At 42.0% G+C, this 25,412-nt stretch overlaps 1 protein-coding gene and 1 long non-coding RNA gene across 6 annotated transcripts in view; one reads left to right on the forward strand and one right to left on the reverse strand.

Annotated features, from left to right (window-relative positions):
- Positions 1-25,412, reverse strand: part of nfia (nuclear factor I/A) — a 732,109-nt gene that overhangs the window by 569,972 nt on the left and 136,725 nt on the right. The gene's annotated exons all lie outside the window — the stretch shown is intronic.
- LOC148149145 (uncharacterized) overlaps positions 5,162-25,412 on the forward strand; it is a 64,372-nt gene continuing 44,121 nt past the window's right edge. The window contains exons 1-2 of the long non-coding RNA XR_015758042.1: positions 5,162-5,230; positions 7,632-7,770. This is a non-coding gene — a long non-coding RNA (uncharacterized LOC148149145). The remainder of the gene's footprint in view (positions 5,231-7,631; positions 7,771-25,412) is intronic.

Below are 25,412 nucleotides of genomic sequence, written 5' to 3' on the forward strand. Positions count from 1 at the left end.
TTGTCTGATAGGCTGGTGGATGCAAATGCAACAGTAGCTTTCAAAAAGGAACTGGATAAATGCTTGAAAGAGAAAACTTTACAGAAATATGGAAAAACAGCTGTTGGAATTGGACCAACCGAACTGCTCTTCAAACAAAAATTGGTGCAGTCTTGATGGGTTGACGTTCTCCTTCAGTATTATACTATGTTGCATTTCTGTTGTAAGAACTCAAAAGAGCACCAGAATGTTGTAAATTTTAAAGATTTTCTGCTAAGTTCAAATACCTGCAATAAACCACTGAGACAGAATGTTAGTATTTGTATTAGTATTTGTATTAGTATTATGGCTTGACTGTTACCACAAGCAATTGTATTGCAATAAATCAACTAATAGCCTCAATAACAAATTGTATAGAGCTAGGGCATGACTTCTATGAGTGAAGCTGAATCTCTCTCTCTCTGTTTTAAACTCTTCAAATGCATATCAACCTCCAAGTTTTCATTTTCCATTACTGTATTTTGGAATCCTCTTATTATAATTTCTGCCCAGCTCACAAAATTAAGATTATTGCTGTTAAAGTTACCAACAACTATAAATGTCAGTGGTCTTCAATGATTTTCAGCTGCCCAACTAATCAGGTAGGGGTGACATCCACCCAAAGTCATGAGGGTCCTTTGTACCATGTACGAGTCCAGTTAATACTAATAATAGTCTCCATTTACAGCCAGGCATTGAATGTGATAGATTGCATTTATCCTGATGATCATTTCAAATTGGATCTTGTCATTGAATGGGTGCTGAAGCCAGAAGTAAATATTTAATTATTCTTTGGGCCCAAAGGGAGTAGGTCTGCTCCTCTGGCATCCATAGATATAATATGGGCTGCTGGGCATCCTTTGTGATAGCAACCCAACAGGATATTGGATAGAGAGAAACTGTTTTCATTGGTAGAAGAATTGAGCACCACAGGGCATGGTTTAAGGTAGTTGGCAATAGGAGCAAGAACGACATGAGGAAATCCTGGTTTTGCAGTGATTGGTTAGGATCTGCAATGTAATACTGGACAGCGTGACGGAGGCAGATTCAATCATGCCATTTAAAAGGGAATTTGATCATATTCTAAAAAGGAAAATATTGGATTGTTATTAAGGGAAAATGGGAGAGTGGCACTGGGTGAATTGCTTTTGCAGAGAACCAGCATGGCCATTTTTGAATGAATGGCCACCTTCTGTACTGATCCATTCTATGATTTTGTGATACTTTCCAGGTGGCAGCTGCAGATCTCAGTGTTCAATCTGGTGGGATCAATCAGGAGGCCATCCAGCTTGCTGATAAATTTAAGTAAGATTAGTAGCTTTATTGCTGGTGTAAAGATAATCGAGCAAAAGTAAAATCTAACCCATTGAGGCAGATAGAAACATGTGACACGGTTGGTACTCTCACCTCTGAAATCAGAAGGTTGTGATTTTAGTCCCACTTCAGGGTTTCAATGCAGGAATCACATTAAAGCCAAGGCCCTCCATTTCTTCTGCATTGGACATAGAAGATCCTTCAACATTATTTTGGGGGAGAACAGTGTTAATCCCAGGTGTCCTGCTCAATATTTATCCCTCAATCAACATCACAGAAACAGATTATTTGTCAAATTTGTGCAGATTGATTGTTATATTTCTTAGTTTGAAGCAGTGACTATGGGCTGGCTTTTACCAGTACTCTGCTTATGGACTGAAAGGCAAGAGTGTTTGAACCATATTCTCGGTTTGGGTCAACTCAGTCCCCAAAAATATGTTGCTTGACTCCAGGTTCTTTTTTATGCAAGAATTCTTTATTGGCAGAAAGTTCTTTACATTCTCTGCAGACAAGATTTGAGTTTTTGTTCCATGTCAGATCTTCATGTATACTCTATATCTCCTGCCAACCCTTAGTTCCTAACATATTCCATTCAATGCCTTTCCTCAAAAACACAGAATCACAGGTTTAATCTCTACAGCCTTTATACCAGCCTGGCTCTGATCTCATTTGATGTTGAAGATGCTCTGTATTCCCCTGCCTGGCAGTGTGAGTGTTCTTCTTCTGAGCTGTAAGGCAAAGTTTCTATTGCTTTCTTCTTTCAATATATCAATGCATTACATTTTCTCTTTATAATTCAGTGGTCTGTCTTAACCATATGTAACATTGGTTGTGGTGTTTTTCAATAATTATATCTACTCTCTGTTGGTTATCCACCCAAGCTGTCTGTCTGGGGTTCAGCTCAGGCAACTGCCCTGCAAGCTGTTTGATGTTGAAGTTTTGATCCTGCTTTATGTTTGTTGTTGCTTTCACTATTTCACTCTTTGTGGTTGTTTTCTGTAATGTTAGTTTTTTATGAGTATAGTGGAGATGGAACCTGAGTTCTCAGTCTCCTATCAATTAGTAATTCTGGTCACAACTCATTATACAGTGGTGAAGATTGATAAATCTACAGAGCAAGATTGACGTCTTTTTCTTCAACAGTTGTTAAGACCCCTCGCACAACTTCTCCACTTGATTGAGGGTAGTATGGTGACATAAATTAAGCCATAGTCATGTGCAAAAATTTTCTGAGTTCAGGAGCTAATTGTGCATGTGCAAAGGTGTCTGTTTCTCAGTTGAATACTGTGGGTCTTTGCTCATGGCCTGTTTTCTAGCTTGCTGCAGCTGCTCCTGTGGTGTTTTCAAAGTCTTGGTGAGTCCTCAAAATTTTTTTCCATTCATCTTAATCTTGACTTGCTCTTCAACTGCTAACTTCATTGAGTCTTCTTTCCATTTCTGCTATCACCTTGTTTTGTTGGCTATGCTAAGTTTGGAACTGTTTAATTTGCTAAAAGTATGCTGTTTGGGTCTGTGTTCTTTATGCAAGAACTGTTTATTTCCAGCTGGATCTTTAATACATTCTCTTAAGATGAGGTAAAGATTCTGCTCCTTTTCCTGATATTTTTACATTCATACATGACTCTGACATTGTCATGTCTGCTCCTCATGTTAACTTCATTCTTCGACAAGGGCCTCTAATAACTAGGTGACAGCAGGACTAGGAGGAGAATCCCAGAACTTCTCATCATCAAAGGTTATTCTAAGGGTAGAACTTCAGCAGCAGAGTCCCATGCTGACCAGAAGGGGACTAGTTAAACCAGTTAATGGACACTGTGTGCCTCCAGCACTTTACTATTGTTAGGAATGCAGGAACCTCTTGAACCTGCCTCATCATTCAGTATACTCATGGCTGATCAAACATTGTAACACATTTTACTCAGCCCATCCTCAACCTGACATGACACTGGCAATCAGAAATCTATCGATCTTTATCTTAAAAATAGTCCTTAAACATTCACCTAAGTGGCATCCCTGTTATTTTCAGACTATAATATCTTAAGAGATAGGTGCAGAAATTAGACCATTCAGCCCATCGTGTCTGCTCCACCATTCAATCATGGATGATAAGCTTCTCAACTCCATTCTCCTGCCTTCTCCCTGTAACCTTTGATCCCAAACCTTTGATGTGAAACAATCAAGAACCTTTCTACCTCCGTCTTAAATATACTCAATGACCTGACCTCCACAGCCTTCTGTGACAATGAATTCCATAGATTTACTGCTCTCTGGCTGGAGATGTTTCTCCTCATCTCTGTTCTAAAGAGTCTTCCCTTTACTCCAAGGCAATGCCCTCAGGTCCTAGTCTCTCCAGCTAATGCAAACATCTTCTCAATATCCACTCTATTCAGGCCTTTCAGTATTCTTTTGAAATTGTATCCCTTACCTTCAGACTCCCCAGCGAGGGGAAACATTTCATCTGTACTTCCTCTTACCTGGCCTTAGAAGATGTTCTCCTCTTTAGCATGCAACCCTGAATAACCACCTTTATTAATGTTGCTACAGGGACTGCTGCATGGTTAGTTCTCTGATTCAATTGGTAGCTCTGCGAATCAAGGGATGGATCTTCATTAGAACAGCAGCTACTTAATTGTCCATTACTGGTACTGTGCTGTTCTGTGTCTACACTGCCCATCCAACTGGTACTGTGCTGTTCTGTGTCTACACTGCCCATCCAACTGGTACTGTGCTGTTCTGTGTCTACACTGCCCATTCATATGAGGTGGAATTCTGCTCTTGGTTGGACAGCAAAAGCTTGTGAAAAACCTCTGTCTGATTTTTCTAAAATACTTGGGGTGGCTCAATGGCTAGCACTGCTATCTCACAGAACTAGGGACCTGAGTTGAATTCCAGCCTTTGGTGACTGCCTGTGAGGAGCTTGTGTATCCTCCCCATGTCTGATTGGGTCCTCTCTGGTTTCCTCTCATAGTCCAAACATGTGCAGGTTAGGTGGATTGGCTATGCTAAATTGCCCATAATGATCAGGGATGTGTAACCTAGTTTGATTAGCCATGGGAAATGCAAGGTTATGAGGATAGGATAGTGGGTCTGGGTCAGATGCACTTTGCAAGACTGGTGCAGGTTTGATAGGCTAAATAGCCTCTATCTGCACAATAGAGATTCTATACTTAAATGGCTGTAATGTGTTTTGGGAGGTCCTGTAGCTGTGAAGATGACATATAAATGTGCATCTTTCTGTTTTCTTTTTTCTTCTATATTTTAGTTATGTAGATTTACCTAGTTTTCAAAATTCCTTTGTGATCTTAAAATTCAGAAACGTAATGACCATGATGTTGGAGGATGAGAAGAAAAATTGCAACGAATAGGCTTTTACAGTCCTTACAGAGTGAATCATGCATAGAAAGAAAGAATTGATTTTACATAGTTCTTTTCACAATCTTAGGACATCCCAAATGCTTTACAACTAAAAGGTTCTTTTGAACGAAAACAGAAATTGCTGGAAAAACTCAGCAGATCTAGCAGCATCTGTGGAGAGAAACCAGAGTTAACGTTTTGGATCAACCCTACTGAGGAAGGCTCACTCGACTGAAAATGTTAACTCTGATTTCTGTCAGACCTGCTGAACTTTTCCAGCAATTTCTGTTTTTTGTTTCTGATTTGCAGCATCTGCAGATCTTTCAATTTTTATTAAGGTTCTTTTGAAGAGCAATCATTGTGTGGGTGGATTATGTGGGTCAGATGGCTCCAGAGGGAGCAAATAATCAGAGCATGTGTCAGTTTGCGCTGTTGTCCAACAGTTTCCAGAAGCTGTGTCAAATGTTGTGTTGTCAGAAACCTTCGATACCACTGTCTCCAACTTGTAATTTGCAGCTCCTGCTTCTTACTCAAGAAATACTCGGTGAGATGTAGAGTTATACATTTTGTAAAGAAAATTATTAGAATGTTTTTGTCTTCAATTTTATTTGACATGCAACTTTCTTTCCGAATCCAATTGTTCTTTATAGCATTTTGTTTAACTGAAAAAGGTTAACACTTTTTTTATTTTCACCATTCTTTAAGTGGCATGAATTCAACATCACAATTAATAAAAAAGGAAGTGTGTTAAAAAAGTGTGCAATTTGCACCATGTTGTGGGGCCCACCAGGAGGCCTCTTTGCGATATAAAATATTGTGAACTTTTTCTTTTCTCTTCTCACACAAGTAAACAGTGTAATCACCCTGTGCAAATTTTACAGCCACCACAGGGGCTCACGATGTCAAAATTGAAGCCTGATAAATGCATCACTATTTTGCCAAGAATGTTTCTGCCAGCATCAAGATTTCCACATGGTGGGAGTCAATGGCAATGGATTTTTTGTAATTTAATGCTTTAATGTGGTCAGATCTGACTTTCTTTCGACTGTCTTCAAAATAATCTCCCCTCTGGAGTCTGGGACTGAGCAGACTGCAAAGAGAAAGGCCGATGCGATTTGCGCAGCTGGTGAATGAAGCTTGTTATTATGCTAAGGTGGGATTCATATCAGGAGTGGAGCTGAGTTTCAAGCTGTGCCCAGACTGGGAAAGCCAGAACTGGAAGTGATTCCTTTCTCCCCCATTTTGTATGTTGTTTTCTGCAACTCCTCAGATCATCATCCATGCTGTGCTCTCTGAGCTAAAGGGCAGACAGAGGAAACGTATTCCTGGGACTGTGCTCATGTAACGGGAAGCTGGCTGTTAGGATTTTGTAAAAACCACAAGCTTAGTTCGCCCTCCCTGTACATCTTTCTTCTACTCTCATTTGTTTCTGTATTAATATTGAAGGCTCACCTGTACTCACTGGTGGCAATTTTGTTCTCACTGCAATGCAATCTCTGACTCAGACTCAAATTAGGCAGCCTGCACTCCTATTACAGTGCTGACATTTTCTGAAAAGAGGGGCATATTGTTGAAGCTTATCACCTTGCACTCATCGTACAAACACAATAACACAAATCTCAAGCCATCATAACGCTTTATACTGCAGGGGAAATGGTGCTGATTGTTTGGCAAGTTGACTGATTGGCTAAGTTGTTGCCATGGAGAAAATAATGAGGAACATACTCCTCACGTGGTCTCTTCACACTATACATTCTCCATTCTCTCCCAAACTGGTTAACTTGCTTTATGCACATTTTGCTCAGTCCTCACAGTTAGACTGAGCTCCAAGACTCCAGTTCAACAGCCCTCTAAATAAAGGAATCATTGCAGCTACTCTCAATTAGTTTAAATATGCTTTTGACAATGATTTCTGAAGATTCAGGAGAATCACCATCCTCAATACCTCACTTGCAAATAATACTCAATAAAGGAACTGCAGAACTCTCCCCTCCTTCATCACTGATGCCCACAGATATTATTAGAACGAGGCTTGACTAGATCTCTGGCTAACGTTATCACTCATATGATCCAGTCCATCCAATGACCACCTTCCAATGTGAGCCAAAATGAAAATTTGCCACAGTATATTTGTGTTTGTTGAAGTCCCCATAATTAACATCATGGGAGTTGCCATCGAACAGAACTGGACCAGACATATTGATACAATGAAATTACTCTTTTTTGGCTAAGTGGTAGTTTCATCAATCTTTTGTAAAGATTTTCACCACACAACCTAACAAGATCTCTTGCTGTATCTTACCAAATGTGCCTCATTAGCCCCCCTACTTGTCTGATTCTAGATGTATCAAACTATGTGAAATTTCTGACATAACTCTCTGTTCTATGGATATTCACCAAAACAGAAGCATCCATGGTGCCTGTGCCATAGTTAAGAGACTGTTGTGCTAGCTGCCCTACTTCGTTCCAAACATTCAATCAGAAGATGTTGGACAAAGAAAAGATGACTCCATGATTCTTTGACAAAGATCTAGATGTGCTGCTGGATATGGTGACTCAGATGAGGGCAGTCCTCTTGGAGGACTAGTAGAGGAAGCCACCGTGCCAGACCTGGGCAGCTTGATCTGATGTAATCACCCAGGTCAGTGTGCTCTCCACAGTCTGGAGGAATGGGCAGCAGTGCCACAGTCACATCAATGACCTTCTATGTTCCACCAGGATAAGTGCTTCTCTCTGCTACCTGTCTCACGAACTCTGCTACTACACTCATCTCCCACCCAGACTCATGCTCTGCCACTCTCACTACCTCCCTCTGCCCTGTCCCTTAAATTGTTAACCTTGCATGACCTCTGCACTGCCCAATAACTTGGCCAGGACACCACCAGCACAAATAGCTGTACCAGCCACTTTCATTTCACTCAATCCTTCCCTTTTTCTCATTCTAGATGAAAACAGCCATGTGGAGGGGTGTCCACATGTTGGAAGCACCTCACTATGACAGCTCTTCAACTGATTGAAGAAGAAACACCCAAATTCACTGGTCACTCAGAGGACTGCTGGAGATCAGGAACTACTCACCCTCAGGTAGGAGTAAACCCTACTGTTTTGGATGTAAGTTTGCTTGCTGAGCTGGAAGATTTGTTTTCAAATGTTTTGTCACCATACTAGGTAACATCTTCAGCGAGCCTCCAGTGAAGCACAGGTGTTATGGCCCGCTTTCTATTTATGTGTCGAGGTTTCCTAAAGGAAACTTTTGAAAATGAACCTTCCAGCTGAGTGAGCAAATTTACATCCAGAACTTCAATTGACCTAATCTTCTCAAAACTCGCGGAACCTTATGGTGTCAGCCATCAGGGATTTTGACAGAATGAACAGGGAGGAACAGGAGTAAGGTGGAAGGCAATGAGCTACATACCCTGGAGGTTGCAAGAGACCAGCTACACTATGGCAACCCAGTTGCCCTTAGTATACAATCATCATTATATCATGTTACATCAATTATATAAACCCATTATATCAAGTAAGCCTGGCCATAGACAAGGCTGTGTTCGTGTGATTAATTTTGAACTCTAGTTTAGTCTGGTATTGTCTTTTAGCATCCCTGGTGGCTTTGTGAAGATTGTACCTAGATTTTCTGCATAGGTCAGGATCACCGACTGAACGCCCCAGACCTAGACTTCAGTAGGGAGTGCATCTTCAGGTTCGTCCATGATTTCTGGTTGGGCAATAGCTTGGAATGGCAACTGCACTGCCCAAGACTGCGAGAAATTACAGAGAGTTGTGAACACAGCCCAGTCCATCAAGAAAACCAGCCTTCCTTCCAGTGACTGTCTACACTTCCTGCTGTCTCAGGAAAGCTGTCAACGTAATCAAAGATCAGTCCCATCCCAGTTTATATGCTCATCAATCCTCTTCTGTTGGGCAGAAGATACAAAAGTTTGAAAACATGTATAAACAGATTTAAGAACAGTTTCTTCCCAGCTATTATCAGACCTATGAATGGACATCTCATATATTACAGTTGATCTTTCTCTGCACGCTCACTTTAGCTCTAACACTATATTCTGCATTATGTTCTATTACCCTGATGTACTTATGTAAGATATGATTTGTCTGGGTAGCATGCAAAACAATACTTTTCACTCGATCTAGGTACATGTGACAATAAGAAATCAAATCAAATTAAATCAAATCTTTCTCAGTGACAGGTTGATGGTTGCCATGGTGAGCTGAGTCCAACTCCCTCAGGATCTATTGGAGCTGTGCTCACACCTGCACTTCATTGCCATGAAGGCAAGGTGACAGGGGAATGGAGAACCTGGTGTGAATTCCAGGGCACCCCTTCCTCACAATGTGACAAAGTGGTGCCAGGAGGCACTCAGCTGGAGAACAAACTGCGCACATGCCCCTCAGAAGTCACCCCTCAGAACTCCAGATGTGGCGAGACCCTTCACCTCCTTCCGGCTTGCTCCACTCTGACTTTTGGAATTTGAGGTTAAGGAGGGTCCACTAGCCTCCAGCAAGAAAGTCCTCAGCATGTTTGGCAAATCAGAATGCAAATACCTCTAGTGTCACCTGACCAAACCTCGAAGGTCAATGGGCTCCTTTACCAAGCAGGCTCGCTCTAACCCAGATGTAGAACCAGGGACAACACTGAAACATAGTGCAAAAGAGAAAAAGAAAAAAAAATCCTTCTAAGGGCACTTTGTTGTCACAGGTGTACTGTATATAAAGTTTGTATAAATTTGATTGGTTTTGCACTGGACTTTTTTTTTGATTCTTTGTGTAGCCCTGAATGTAAACTGTGCCAGAATGATGCCTAACTTCATATTCATACAGAAGGTACTTTGGATGCATATCTGTGCAGGCAAGAGCATGTGCAAATAAAGTTAACAAGGAGTATGTAGAGCAATGTGTTCAGTTGGCACATTTTCTCCTCGTGATCAAACATCCTGAGCCTTTCCCTGGCCTTTGTGTGCAGAGGTGTTGGTGTGAATGATATCAGTCATGTGTGATGCGGGGAGAGTGACGCAAATGTGTGTAGCTGACAAGGAATCAATGCCTTAGGATCACCAGGGATGAGGAGGCCAGCAGGGACGTGTCTATGAGCTAGTGTGTTAGAGTGTTGACCTCCAACAGGTCTCATAGCAGTGGATCCTACAGCCCCCATCCTCACAGTTCGAGACACTTATCCTGCCTACTCTAGGTATGGTCGCAGCCATTTTATTTCCCATTGCTTACTTTTAAATTCCAGCAAAATGCAAAGTGAAAATGAATGCCCTTTGGCCAATTGCTTCCAGCTTCCGTCTCTACATGATGAGCAGGTAGTGAACTTTCAGAACCTTTCCAGATAGCATTTCCCATGAATCTGAAAGGATACATCCCCCCTGCCCAGGTCCCCTCTTGATCTGTCTACATGAGCCTGCACCTGCCCAGCCTGCCCACCACACTTCACCTCCCTGATGTATGAGTGACCATGAAAGTTGGGTGTCACAGAGTCATAGAGTGGTACAGCACAGATCCAGCGGTCCAACCAGCCATACCAAACATTATCCCAAACTAAACTAGTCCCATCTACCTGCTTCTGGCCCATATTCCACCAAACCTTTCCTATTCATGTATCTATCCAAATGTCTTTTAATTGTTGAAATTGTAACCACATCTACCACTTCCTCAGGCAGTTCATTCCACACGTGAACCACCCTCTATGGTAAAATATTTGCTGCTTATGTCTTTTTAAAATCTCTCTCTTCTCACCATAAAATGCGACTCCTTGTCTTGAAATCCCCCATCCTGGGGAAAAGGCAACTACCATTCACCTTATCTATACCTCTCATTATTTTATAAACTTCTATCAGATTGCCTCTCAACCTCCTTCGCTCCAGTGACAAAAGTCCCAGCCTATCCAGCCTTTCTTTATAACTCAAACCTTCCATACCCGGCAACATCCTGGTAAATCTCTTCTGAAATCTCTCCAGCTTGATAAGATCCTTCCTATAACAATGCGACCAGAACTGGATACAGTGTTCCAGAAGCGGCCTCACCAATGCCCTATACAACCTCACCATGACTTCCCAACACCTGTGCATAAAGGATTGAGCAATGACGGCAAGTGTGCCAAACACCTTTTTAACCACCCTGTGACACAAACTTCAAAGAATTATATACATGAAGCCCAAGGTTTCTCTGTTCTACAACATTACCCAAGGCCCTACCATTAATTGTATAAGCCCTGCCTTTGTTCGTTGTACCAAAATGCAATACCTCACATTTATCCAGATTGAACTCCATTTGCCATTTCATATACTATCTCTTCCTAAGCATTGGTAAACCTCCCTCTCCCACCACATTCCCACCAATGCTTTACAGTATCCCCTTTTGAAATATCACTGCCCCCCTCTTCATAATTGCCATTCCACTTCACCCCCAGCCTGCAACTTCCATTGCCCATGAATATCTTCCCAAGTCCTCTTCCCACGGTAGTTGCATAAGCTGCTGGCATATGATCCGGGTGTGAAATTGATGTAGTAAAGTGCCATACAGCAAGATGTGTGCTCACTGGACTAAGGGCTTGTGACGAGCAAGGCTAACTACTTAATTTTGTGACTGTGCCAATTGGTATGGCATGGCAAGATAAGGCAAGGCAAGACAAGGATGCTGTGAGCATGTGGTGAACTCAAAATGAATGAATGCTAAGAGAGTTAGTGAAGAACCTCGAGATGCAATGTGGTCCAATCCATGAGCTGGGTGTCTGTCCCTGTGCACGAAATGACTTGCAGTAGCCTTTCAATGCTAGTTACTGGTACACCCTGCAGTGCAAGTCTGTATTACCTAAGTGTCCTGCAAGTGGATCAGTGAGGTATCATGAAGATCCTGTGGGTTTGGCAATTAGTGGATTTTAGGACACATTTAACTCTGACAACTAAGGAGCTCATCTAGGAAAATTAACCTCTAAGATTGGTTGCTCAGCTACCATCTTCGAAATTCACTCAGCTTTGACACAGAAGCAGCAATGCAAATCATTTACATGATTCACTACAAGTCAGAAAGACTCCTTTGACAGCACCTTCAAATCTGTGACCTCTACCATCTAGAAAGACAAAGGTAGCAGAAGCATGGGAATATCATCACCTGCAAGTTCTCCTTCAAAATAAAGGCTATCTTGGCATGGAACTATATTACCAATGCCTTGATGCCACAGGATCAAAGTCCTGGAATTCCCCTCCTAACAGCTCAGTCGGTGTACCTGAACCTTCTCACAGACAATTAATTATGTGCAACAAATTCTGTTTCAGCCAGCAATACCCATATCCCATCAAGAAAGAAAGAAAAAAATATTTGTTGTCAACAACTCTTCTCTGTTCTTGCCCATGTCTTTGCTGACTTGAGTGCTTTGTCATCACCCTTCTCTAATGTTTTGTTGTGCTAATCTTTAGTCAGTTGAAGATCAGGAATGGACCTGACCAGTAATTTGGCCTGTGTTCCAGTCCATCATGACAGCATTTTAATGTAATGGTACATTTCAACATTTGATCACCCTCACAATATTCCATTGCATCTTGTTGATGTGTTCACGACAAATTGTTCTCATTGCAATGAACAGAACCTGATATTGATAACATATTGTTGTGCAGATTTCATTTTACTTTGTGACAGTAGAGTTCAGCAACTTAATCAGTTTATGCTGTAATACAGTAAGACTATTAATAATGGGTGCCTATGATTGTTCATGCTAGCAGCTCTTGCTGTCAGCAATTTCACTGCAGAAAGCGATTGAAAAGAAGGCTGGCATTCAAAAGGGAAATCAAAGTGTCCAGCACAATTCTTCTGGACATCCTAGTAATCAATTATAGAACAGCATTAGCAGAGGCCTTCTCTAAACTCCTTACCAGGTGCTAACGTGGCTAAATAATGGGAATGCAAGAGCAGCATTAATACAAAAGAAAACAATTTTTTGGTAGAATTATTAATCAGACTGGAGTATATGTTGGGTACATGCGTATTGGTGGTAATATCTATGTAATTGTACATGGGGTATATTGATATGTATGAGACATATCTAAATAAGTGTGCATATGTGTATATTTCTTAAGTGTGAATATACATACACTTGTATGCATGAACGTGTTTTGTTAATGAAAGCATGAGTATTTGTGCAGGAGGACACTTGTTTATGTGCATATAACTGGATGTATTTGGGTTCATTTGTACATGTTTGGTGTGTCATATGTATAGAATGTGTAACTGGCTTGGTATATATGGATACATGTGAGGTATCTGATGTGTCTTGTGTGCACCCTGTATGGAAATTTCTCATGTAACCATTTATCGATGTACATATATACACTTATGTATATGTCACATGAATGAAATATGTGGCTTGGTGACATTGCATTTATAATGAATGATAAATGCTTTGTACTTGCTGCATATCTGCTGGACTGGACTTTATTCCAAAATAAATGAAACACTCCAATCATATCTCCCACAGAGAAAAATGCTCTCCAGTTTTCATTCCTGTTTTGATTTACTGCCCTGTCACTGTCAGCTCTCAGATTTATTTTCCAGGATTTGTTCTGACTCTGTATCTCACTGTAGCCCTCATGTGGAGATCGCTCCAAGCGTTTCTCACATTTCTGCATTTCCTTATTCTCTTCCATCTGTTCCACATAAACAGATTTCACACTGCAACTGCTGTTCCTGTATTTATTTTTTGTCTCCTTTCCATCTGAATGCAGAACTCTGTGCATCAAAAGTGACTCCATTATCCTCTATTCCTTTGGCAAGTAAAAATGGTTGAGTTAAGGGATTAACGTTCCTTACTAACCATCCTCTAGGGACTTGGAATATTCCACTGGATCAAGTTACATACTGCAGTGCAGAGCAAAAACCCTGTAAAATCTTCAACATTTTTTTCTGTAGAGACTTATAGAAAATAAATCTTTGAATATTCAATCTGTACATTCCTATAGGCGCCAGTGAAAATATCTTTGATTCTGATGATTCATTCCAATTATTTTAGGAAGGCATCTATTCCGGGGAGGTATTTATCTGAATAAAATCTCCTAAAATACAAAATGGATACAGACAATTTATGATCTCCATTTCATGACTTCCTTCTGAAAATTAAAGCAGCAGCGTTTAAAAATTTTATTTGGAGAGAAGAGCAGCCAGAGCAGCATTAATAGCTTATTTTAAGAATGAGGCTGGGACTGAAGTATCCTAAACTGAGTTAGGGTAAGGTTGTCTTCTGTTATCTCAAAAAAGAACAGCAAGTTGTTCTCAACACCAACAAATCAAAGAGTTTTCCATGCCCGATTTTTTTTTCATTTGCAATTCTTTTCTCTTTGCTTGAATTTATTTTCTATCCTGAAGGCAGTGATTCAGTCCTGATTGCAGTTCCAGAAGGTACTGGCAGCTCTTATCCTGGTGACCATTGTTTAAGTGTGAGATTAAACAGTAAATGCTGGCAATCTTATCACCTGTAGTACAAATGACAATTGACCCTGGTTCTGTCTTCAGCCAATATTTAGAAACATGGATTTCCTAGCAGAGGGTAACTGTTCGAGTGAATGGATTTCCAAAAAAAAACAAAACTGGGTCACTGAGAGACCTTGGAAAAAAGGGGCTCTGTGATTATTGACATGCTGGAGTCTTGGAGGGGGCAGGGGTCAGTCAAGTAAGAGATCAGATATTGATATAGCCCAGAATTTGTCTAGTCAAAGGTGGCATCCAGAAGAAGACATCCAGTTTTTAAAGACAACAGTTACAATTCACAAATGCTTGTAAATCCAACTAAACCAAGACTTAACTTGTCACCAGATCCCAACTGGAATCCTCTATCACAATGAAACTTTACTTTGCAATGCAGAATGTTGGAACCAACCTACATTGATAAGCCTCATTTATTTTCATTTTCACACCATGTTTTAACAATTGATGTTTTCAGTGTGAATATTGTTGTAAAATTTGCAGATATATGTTAAGTGTAGGCGAGTTTTGTTTGGTGCCAGAGCTGCAAATGGGAAAAGTATCCAATATTTCACTGGGAAGTCTGGCTGAATATGCCCGGGTCCACTTGAACCAGTCCACCACCTTCTTCAGTGCTGCCTGGGGTGGTTCCCTGACGGGCACCATCCAGATACCTCATCAAATATGACTTGTGGTTGGCAGACACCCCTGAACAAAGCAAAGCAATCATCTGTAGTTAACCAAGGTTTGATTCCTTCCCAGCTCCCTGGAGGATGCAGGTTAACCGATAGGTGGTCAAACCATCCCTATGACCAACTATAAATTAACACAGTTCTCCTATCAGTTACCTTCAGGGCTTTCCGCTGCTCTCTTCCAGGGAATTGCTGATTTGCCATTCAGGCAGAATACACCAATTAGCCAATCAGGGCACTGAAATGTGAACCAAATTGTGCAAGAAAAGGTTTTCCAATGCCAAGAGAAAGGATTTCTTTTTTGGCACATGTGAGAATGTCTCAGAGAGCAGCTTAATGGTCAATGAATGAACAGCATACTGATTTGCAAGATGCAGTACAGCAAGGAGGCTGTTTTTGACAGTAAATAAAAGGAGGTTTAAAGAGCAGGGATTGAAGGGAGCTGAAACCCTAGGCACTGGAGCAATTTGGAGAAAGTTTGTTGAGATACTGGGATGGACCTTTACTGGAAAACTGGGACTGCAGCGAAACTTGGACAACTCATTGCTCTCGTCACAGGGCTGTAATAAGGAGACAAACTGAGATAGATTTATCCTTCCCTTAGATAACAAACTCATGCTGAAGAGAAAACCTTGCAAAGATTGATAAGTGTTCTCTATTTTTCATAGGGTTGAGTGCAGATGTATTTTAATGATTCAGTCAAATCACTTCAGCACATTAGCCTAAAAAAAAGCAGGCGATTCAAATGTGAAAAAAGTAAGGAATGGTGCTAATGTATTAGAAAGGAAGATCTACAGCAAAAAAAAGTTGTTTAATATTTATGTTTAGTTACTGGAAAAACACCCCTAATGAAAGATTAATTCATTAATATTGTAGATTGTAGAATGTGGGTCCAGCCAAACAGACCAGGGATGTGAGATTTATTCACAGACTACTAATCTCATTAGGATGACAGTGGGGATGTTGCATTAGTCCAATACTCGTTGACCTTTACAGGAGAGTATTTGTGCATGGAAGCCAGGCAAGGACAGACTGGAGTTTGCTGTGACTCCTGCCAACATGCACACCAATTTGGCTCACATATAAATTTGATCATTTAGTGAGGTTTTGGAGGGCTGCTTCTTTCTGCTCCAGCTGTTCGCAAGATACTGCATTTGGCTGAGATTTCATACATCCCAGTTTGAACTCTGGGTCAGTTTTTGGTAAGTTTGTTTTGGTTTCAATTTAAAATTCAGCCACTGTAGCCAAAAAGAGATCCAGAATATTTAAATCCTGGGCTTCAGAATCTCACTGATAGGTTTCCCACTGAATTAATTGTCTTGAATGGAATCAGGGCACCTCTTTAGCTCAATTATCTCAAGGCCAAACATCACATGTCAACAGGTCATAGTCCAACGGGTTTGATCGAAAACACGAGCATTCTGCAGTGCTCCGAAAGCTAGTGTTTTCAAAAAAACCTGTTGGACTATAACCTGGTGCTGTGTGATTTTTGACCTTGACCAACCCAGTCCAATACCAGCACCTCCACATCATGACTCAATTATCTGTCAGTCTTTAGAGACCTACCCAAAGCATGAATGTATTTCTTAAAAAGAATTTGTAATCCCATGTGTGTGGAGGAAGAGTCTTAGAGATGAATAACAGGTTGAGCCAACATTTTCGTGAGTTTCTCTGGAAATGCTTGTACAGAGGTGAGGGCAAAGAGGGAATTCTTTGTCCTGTCAATACCCAAAGATTTAGCAAACAGGTTTGTCACCAGGCATCAACAGAGATTTTAGAAAACATCAACTCTAGCAGCATCACTCCCCAGGACCTTGATACATTGCAGGGGATGTTTCAATTATCTTACTGGAGTATCAAGGGTGAAAATAGCATTTCATCCCCCCACACCCCTCCACTCCCTACTCCCCCGAAGATGTGGCAGAAGTCCATCATATGTCTCCACAAGGACTCTGAAAAATCCCTACACTTCATTAATCCCTTCCCTATCCAAGCAACACTTTACTCAAACTTTCTTTCCCATTATAAGCATACATGGATCTCCTCTTTATTTCCTTCACAAAGTCATTAACACCATTCTCCTCTCACTCGCTAGCCTTTACAGTAGCAGAAACTTCTGTCAACACTCCTTTCCCACTTTGCATTCCATACACTTGCTTCCCTTTCAACACCTTCTCAACCAGCTGGCATCTTGCTTTAACTCCCTCTTGGTATATGAACGTTTGGCACAAGCTTCGCACATCTGCACTCTCTTTCTCAGAAGCGATTTCTTACCATCTCTTTCTGTAGAACAAAACGATGCACAATAATCATGTGTAGAACCAGTCTGGAATAGTCTCATAATCTGGAGCAAGTTGCAACAACAAGCAAGGAAATTATTGAGCTGGCCAGAGCCTCTGTGCATATTGATACTTCAGTGCAGGACATCACTTGACAGAACGTCTACACATTACTTGTACATCTTAATTCAGTCCCGCATAAAAATCACATTCACAACTTGAGTGCAGTATATCATATTGTAATGTAGGCCTTCAAAGTGAAACATCTTCCAAGGCCATTTTAACTTTTATTATTTCCCTTACTCTGGGCTTTATCAACAACCACAGCTACCTTTAAGAAAATTGAGAGCTAGGGAATCTTTCTGAGGCAGTATCATTATGTGCTCCATTACTCTTGAGCATCAGCAAAGAGATTGGATCCATAGTTCAGCTAGAGAGTTAGGTAGAAGGGTCACAACATGCTTGAAATAACTCCACATAGGCCAATATGTCATCACCAAGTCACCCTTTATTTACACATCGAGAGTCCTTGACACTGATCCATCTCCCTCAGAGCCAGTCTCAGAGTGAAGAGAATCACGGATACTCCTGTTTGTATCTGTCAGCCAGGGCTCCCCGATTGGACCAGATTAACAGCCCCAGTCAGGGAACTCGTATTCTATCAAGTTCACATGGCTGAAATTGTTACAATGACTACAATACTGATGTATTTAGCAATGGGACACAGGACTAGACATTACCAACAGAGACAACCCATGCCTATAACTCACAAGAGAATGATGCCATCTCTCAGATCTGCAATGGGAATGGAGAATAGAACTTCAAGGTGACAACAATGAGAAAATCACTGTTTGCCTGTCAGCATTAATTAAATCAAGTATTGGAAGTCCTGACAAGGAGTTACAATGCCTTGAATAAAAATATGGAACAAGCTAATTATAGCTCAATTTCCACAGCATCAGCAATTTTGCAGTTTTTAGGGTCTCGCCACCTCCAGAGAAACTGTATTTGGGTGTTCAGAAAATAAAAGACGTTTACATTATTTACAATAATATGACAGCTCCAAAGACAGCCATGGAGACTCAGAGCTCAGATCCTTCCTTTGACTTAGATAGACCTTGGAAAAATTGCAGGACCAAATGTCAAGGGCTTTGAAGGAATCATATCTTCTGCAGTCAGTCCTTCTTTAGGTGAGACTGTTGGAGTGGCAGAGACACAGAGGGAAATGATGCACATTGCCATTTACTCCCCGATCATGCCACTATTGATTATGATGTTAGGAAAGCCAACTGGGCCAGGCTGTCCTGGCAGACGTTAAGGTGCTGCAATCTGTACTTGAGGCCTCTTGGATTTGCACACTCAAGGAGTCTCAAGCACAACCAGCTCAAGGGTCTCCATATGAACAACAGCAGAATTACACAACTCTCTTCAAACAGTTAGAGAACAACTCAGAGTGGTAGTGGAATGAAATGAAGCAGCCTTCTGTTAAGAATAGCACACCAAACAGAAATTGCTGGAGAAACTCAGCAGTCTGGCAGAATGTGTGGACAGAGAAAGGTAAGATTTTGGATCCACTGATCCTTCTTCAGAAGAAGAATAGCACCACTGGTTGACTCTTAAGTTTCAAAACATTTTAATTTTTAAACATTTTAATTGTTGGTTTGTAAATAAATTTCAAATTCCACTAAATTTTCATATTTAAGAAAGTGATATCTGATCTGATTTTGCTGCAGCCAATAAGTCATCACTGAAGTGAGAGCTTACAGAATGAATTGACTGCTCTTTATTGCAGAATCCAGTGAATATTGAGGAGGCAATAAGTAGTGTTAATGCAGGGGAACTTTTAGTAGGTTATTACAACATCAGAGAGTTCAAATCACTGCTCATTATTCTCCTTGACTGCCAGGTATTATGTTGTTGTTCTTGCTTTCTATTGTCCTTCATTTTCATCTAATTCTTCCTGACTGCACGGTGTCTCTTGTTGGGTTTGTGCCTTGTACAGTTACATTTTTTATTCGACAGGCATGCTATGGAAAATGGATGCGTCTGCATACACTACTGAAAATTTCTGATTGCGCATTTTGCACATGCGCAGTCTATTCTGATTAGTGATATGTAACGTGCTTATTTGGTCACTGCATTTTGTTTTCCTGGCAGGGCTTTTCACAAGTATGCATATTTAGAATTCTGGTTGTGCACAATGAGAACATTTGGTGGTGCCAGCAAATACAGCCATTTATAACATGATCAAATGAGTAACTTAGAATTGTCACCTTGGCAGTGAGTTCACCAGCAGTGAATTGAGGGGTGAGTAGGTTATGTTATTTTATTTTAGATTGGGACTAATCCTCGGCACAACATCGTGGACCAAAGGGCCTGTTCTATGCTGTATTTTTCTATGTTCTCTATGTTTTATGTCACTGTCCTAAAAGCCTGCCAAAACACCAAAATGGGCTACTAACTGTCCCAAAGACAAATGGAGAACTATGATGTTGTGTGACTCACACTCACTTCAACAAAGGAGCGGAGAAGACCTTATTCAAATATATAAGATTCTGAGAAGGCCTGGCAGAGTTGCTTCCCCTTGTGGGTGAGTTTAGGACCAGATTGCATAATCTGACAGTAATGACTCACACATTTAAAGAAAGAGATGAGGAATTTCTTTTCTGCTGGATAGTGAAAATGTGGAATTCTTTACCACAAAGGGCTGTCAAGGCTGAGTTGTTAAGTACAGATTGAGATGGACAAATTTTTAATCACTTAGGGAATCAGTGGTAATGGGGATAAACCGGGGAAGTGATGTGGAGGATTATCACGTTAGCCGCAATCTCACTGAATGGACTCAACAGGCCTTTTTTTTCCTCCTATATCTCATGGTCTTGTAATTAGGAGTGAAATCTATCCTATTTCATCTATCAATGACAGTTTGACAAAATTGGCAACAAACAGTGGTTTCTGGACAATACTCTTAAGTCAAGGTTTAAGATTGCTGTCTATGACTCTGTTTTTATATTGTACTGTTTCAACCATTTATCGTTTGGAATCTGCTCTGCACCAGTGATTTTCCAAAGAGCAATATTTAGAATCATGGAAGGGGAACAGGGAAATATTTACCATATGAATGACTGTGCATGAAGGAGGAGTGAAGAGGACTGGGACCAGAGAGTTGGGAATATAATAAAGGCATTACAGAATGCAAATATACTAAATGAGAAATATCGACTCTGTAGAATGAGGATTATGTTCTAAAGTCTCATGATTTAAAAAAAAACTCATCACGGTGGATCCAAGGAAGACTGAAGCAACACTGAATGTTTGGCACCAAAGAACATAAATAATGTGCAAAAAAATTCTTAAGGATGTGGGAAAGTTTACAAGCCAATTTATCCTGTCTTACTCAGCCAGTTAGAAATCTTTTGAGAAAAGGCGAGCAATGGTTTTGAAGTCGGGAACAGTCTGTAGCTTTTGATAGGATTAAACAGGAACTCCAGAAGAGAAAGAAAATTGTTCAATGCTGAGAAAATCAATCAGGCTCAAACAGAAATGTATTTGCAGAAGTGACAATTCAGTTTCACCCAGTCAGGGTTCTGAGTATTGCAGCAGGTAGACAGACAGTTTACATTCCTCGTTGTTGTGCCAATTTACCATCAGTATTTTGACCACTAGTGATTTTTGCCCAGGAGGGAGGAAGGCAGAAGCCAGCAACCAGCTCAATTTGGCTTATTGACCAAGTCACCTTGTAAATAAGCATTTTGTCAGCTTGTCAGGGTTCAGTTTCTAATTTTTCCAAGGATTTGTGAGTTGTATAATCAGGAACAGGAATAGACCAAGTAGAAGTAGGGAAGAAAGTTGTTCAAAGTTAAAAATCACACAACACCAGGTTATAGTCCACAGGTTTAATTGGAAGCACTAGCTTTCGGAGCGCTGCTCCTTCATCGGGTGATAGTGGAGGACACAATTCTAAGGCACAGAATTTATAGCAAAGATTTACAGTGTGATGTAACTGAAATTTGTTACATCACATTGTAAATCTTTGCTATGTCTTTGATGTAAGGTAATGTGGCTAAAGTTTTTGGCTGTGTTATGTCTGCTTGTTTGGGTTTGTTTCTGAGGAATTGGTGGATTGTGTTTTTTGGGTACCCATTTTTCTTGAAAACATATAGATAGTTTTCTTCTGCTTTTTATAGTTCTTGGGTGCTGCAGTGTGATGTAGCTCATTGTAATAATGTCTAATGTCTAAATGCAGCTCCGTTTGTGGGAATTGGGATGATTGCTTCTGAATTTAAGTATTTGGTCTGTGTTTGGTGTTTTTCTGTAGACGCTGGTTTGAAGCTCTCTGTTAACTGTACATTCAACTGTCTTGTCTAGGAATAGGAGTCTGTTGTCGTTCTCCTTGTCTTTTGTGAATTTTATGCCTGTCAGGATTTTGTTGATGGTGCTGTGTGTTTCCTCTAATTTGTTCTGTTTTGTGATCACAAAGGTGCCATCTAGGTAGCAGAACCAAAGTTTGGGTTGGATAGATGGGAGGGCAGCTTGTTCAAGTCTCTGCATTACTGCTTCCAATATGAGCCCTGATATTGGTGATCCCATTGATGTTCCGTTGACTTGATTGTAGGTTTTCTTATTGAATGTGAAGTGGATGATGAGGCACAGATCCACTACCTTGAGGATGTCGACTTTGCTGATGAAGTTGGTGCTGTCTGGTGTTTGGAGTCCTGGGTTTCCTAGTAGTGATGTCAGTGTTTCTTTAGCCAGATCAATGTTAATCAATGTGAAAAGAGCTGTAAGGCCAAAGGTTTGTTACTCTCTGGAAACCATGAGGCAAGCAGAGGGTTCTCCAATGAGCAACATGAGGGCAGCTGACCATAGCCAAGGTAATAGTCAGACATTCAGGTGGGAGAGTGGGAGAGTGGGAGGATAAGTCTCAGGAATCCATGCAGTATCCTAGGCTTGAGGAGGACAGAAGAGAGGAGCAAGGGGTCAGGAAGGCAATGAAGATCATGTCCTCAACATGATTGTATGACCATAGCCAGCTGAATATGTCAGGGACCGTTGCATGGGAGACTGTATGCGTTTAGGTAATTGAGATTTACAATGTCATTGAGGAGGATCTTGAACCTTATACCACTGCTTGTGATGCCCCTCACAAAAAGTGATTGAGGTCATGCTTCCCTTGAACATCTTTGCCTCTGGCTGCTCCAAAGCATCAGCAGTTGACTTTGGTGGCATCCTGCAAGCAGCAGCACACCTTTGCAGCTCGTATTTCACTAATACCCCCTCTCAAAAAGGGACCAATACATCTCATTTCAATTTGATTGATTGATTTGATTTACTACCGTCACATTGACTGAGGTAAAATGAGAAGTGTTGCCATACAGATAGATCTAAAATACAAGTGTATCAGGATAACAGAACAGAGTACAGAATACAATGTTACAGCTACTGAGAAGGTGCAGAGAGAAATCAATACTAACATTAAAGAGGTCCATTCAAAAGTCTGATAACAGTGGGGAAAAAGCTGTTCTTGAATCTGTTCATACATATATTCTAACTTTTATATCTTCTACCCGACTGGAGAGAGAGTGAAAGAGAGTATAGCTGGGGTGGGGATGGGTCTCTGATTATGTTGGTTGCTTTCCTGAGGCAGCAGATGGAGTCAATGGAGGCTAGTTTACCCGATGGACTGGGCTGTGTTCATAACTCTCAGTTTCTTTTGGTCTTGGGAAGAAGTGGTCATTATCATGTTGTATGCATCCACATAACACCGCAGAAAGCATTTTTCGATAAAAAATTGGCACAATCTTTATGGAATGCTGAATTTTCTTCGCTTCCTGAGGAAGTAGAGATGTTGCTAAGTTTTCTTGACCATAGTGTCAATGTGGGTGATCATCACTCCCTGGAACTTGATGCTCTCGACCATCTCTACCTCAGCATCATTGATGCTGACGGGGCAGGGTCTCTACTCTGCTTCCTGACGTTAATGATGACCTCTTTCATTTTGCTGATATTGGTGGAGAGGAGAAAGTGAGGACTGCGGATGCTGGAGCTCAGAGTCGAGAGTGTAGTGCTGGAAGAGTACAGCAGGTCAGGCAGCATCGGAGGAGCAGGAGAATTGACGTTTTGGACAAATGCCCTTCATCAGGATGAGGTTTGTGGGTCAGGGCTGAGAGATAAATGGGAGGGGGGGGGGGGTGGGCTGGTGGGAAAGGTGGCTGAGAAAGCGATAGGTGGATGAAGGTGAGGGAGAAGGTGATAGGTCAGAGGGGGCAGTTATGGAGGGATCCGGATTGTGGTGCAGATTTGGAGGTTTGGGACTGGAATAATGTGGGGGAGGGGAAATGAGGAAGCTGTTGAAATTCACATTTATCCCGTGTGGTTGCAGGGTCCCAGGGCGGAATATGAGGCGTTCTTCCTCCAGGTGTCGGGTGGTAACGGTTTGGCAGTGGAGGAGGCTCAGGACCTGCATGTCCTTGACAGATGGGGAGGGGGAGTTGAAGTGTTCAGCCATGGGCCGGTGGTTGGTGGCTGCGGGTGTCCCAGAGCTGTTCTCTGAAATGATTTGCAAGAAGGCATCCTGTCTCTCCGCTGTAGAGGAGATGACACTGGGTGCAACGGATGCAATGGATGACATTGGTAGAGGTACAGGTAAATTTCTGATGGATATGGAAAGATCCTTTGGGGTCTTGGATGGAGGTGAGGGGAGTGGTGTGGGTCCAGGTTTTGCAATTCCTGCAGTGGCAGGGAAAGGTGCCAGAAAGGGTGTGGGCTGGTGGGGGCTGTGGACCTGACGAGGGAGTCACGGAGGGAATGGTCTTTTCAGAACACTGATAGGGGTGGGGAGGGAAAAATATCTCTGATGGTGAGGTCAGTTTCCACCCATTCTCCAAATTCACCTGGACCATCTCGGTACCTTCCACCCTGACCTCAAATTCACGTGGACCATCTTGAAAACCTCCCTCCCGTTCCCTGGGCATCTCCATCGCCGTCTCTGATGACCGACCAAACAGACATATACTAGAAGCCCACAAACTCCCACAGCTACCTCGACGACACCTCCTCCCAAAACACCATCCCTTATTCCCAATTCCTCCATCTCTGTCGCATTTGTTCCCAGGATGACCAATTCTACCTTAGAAAGTGCCAGATGGCCTCCTCCTTGCACGATCGCAATTTTCCTTCCCACGTGGTTGACGATGCCCTCCAGCGCATCTCCTCCACTTCACGCACCACCTCCCTTGAACCCCATCCGTCACAACGCAACAAGGATAGAATCCCCCAGTCCTCACCTTCCACCCCACCAACCTCCGCATACAACGCTTCATCCTTTGCCACTTCTGTCACCTCTAAACGGACCCCACCACCAGAGATATATTTCCTTCCTCACCTCTATCAGCATTCTGAAAAGGCCATTCCCGCTGTGTCTCCCTCATCAGATCCACACTCCCCACCAGCACACACCCTACTCCTGGCACCTTTCCCTGCCACCAGAGGAATTGCAAAACCCGTGCCCTCACCACTCCCTTCACCTCTATCCAAGGCCCCAAGGGATCCTTCCACATCCAGAAATTTACCTGTACCTCTACCAATGTCATCTACTGCATCCGTTGCACCTGGTGTGGTCTCCTCTATATCAGGGAGACAGAACGCCTTCTTGCAGATAATTTCAGAGAACATCTCTGGGACACCTGCACCGACCAACTCCACCGCCCTGTAGCTGAACACTTCAACTCCCCTTCTCACTCTTGTCAAGGACATGCAGGTCCTGGGCCTCCTCCACCGGCAAACCGTTACCACCCGACACCTGGAGGAGGAACGGCCCATGTTCTGCCTTGGGACCCTGCAACCCCCCTCTCTCCTCTCCACTCCCCCCACATTATCCCAGTTCCAAGCCTCAAACATGGCACTGCCCTCCAGACCCGTCCACCACGGCCCCCTCTGACCTATCACCTTCTCCCTCACCTTCATCCACCTATTGCTTTCCCAGCTCCCTTTCCCCTCAGCCCCACTCCTTCCCATTTATCTCTCAGCCCCCTGACCCACAAGCCTCATTCCTGATGAATGTCTTATGCTCGAAACGTCGATTCTCCTGCTCCTCGGATGCTGCCTGACCTGCTATGCTTTTCCAGCATCACACTCTAGACTCTGATATTGGAGGAGAGATTGTTGTCTTTACTTCATGGCGTAATTCTTCCTGTACTCGGTCTTGTTGTTATTTGAGATCTGACCTAACTGGCAGTGTCGTCAGTAAACCAGTAAATGGGATTGGTGCGGAATTTGGCCACAT

The sequence above is a fragment of the Chiloscyllium plagiosum genome, unplaced genomic scaffold, assembly GCF_037043375.1.
Source record: "Chiloscyllium plagiosum isolate Xiang-an unplaced genomic scaffold, Cpla_swu_hap1 HiC_scaffold_9, whole genome shotgun sequence".
NCBI classification, from domain to species: domain Eukaryota; kingdom Metazoa; phylum Chordata; class Chondrichthyes; order Orectolobiformes; family Hemiscylliidae; genus Chiloscyllium; species Chiloscyllium plagiosum.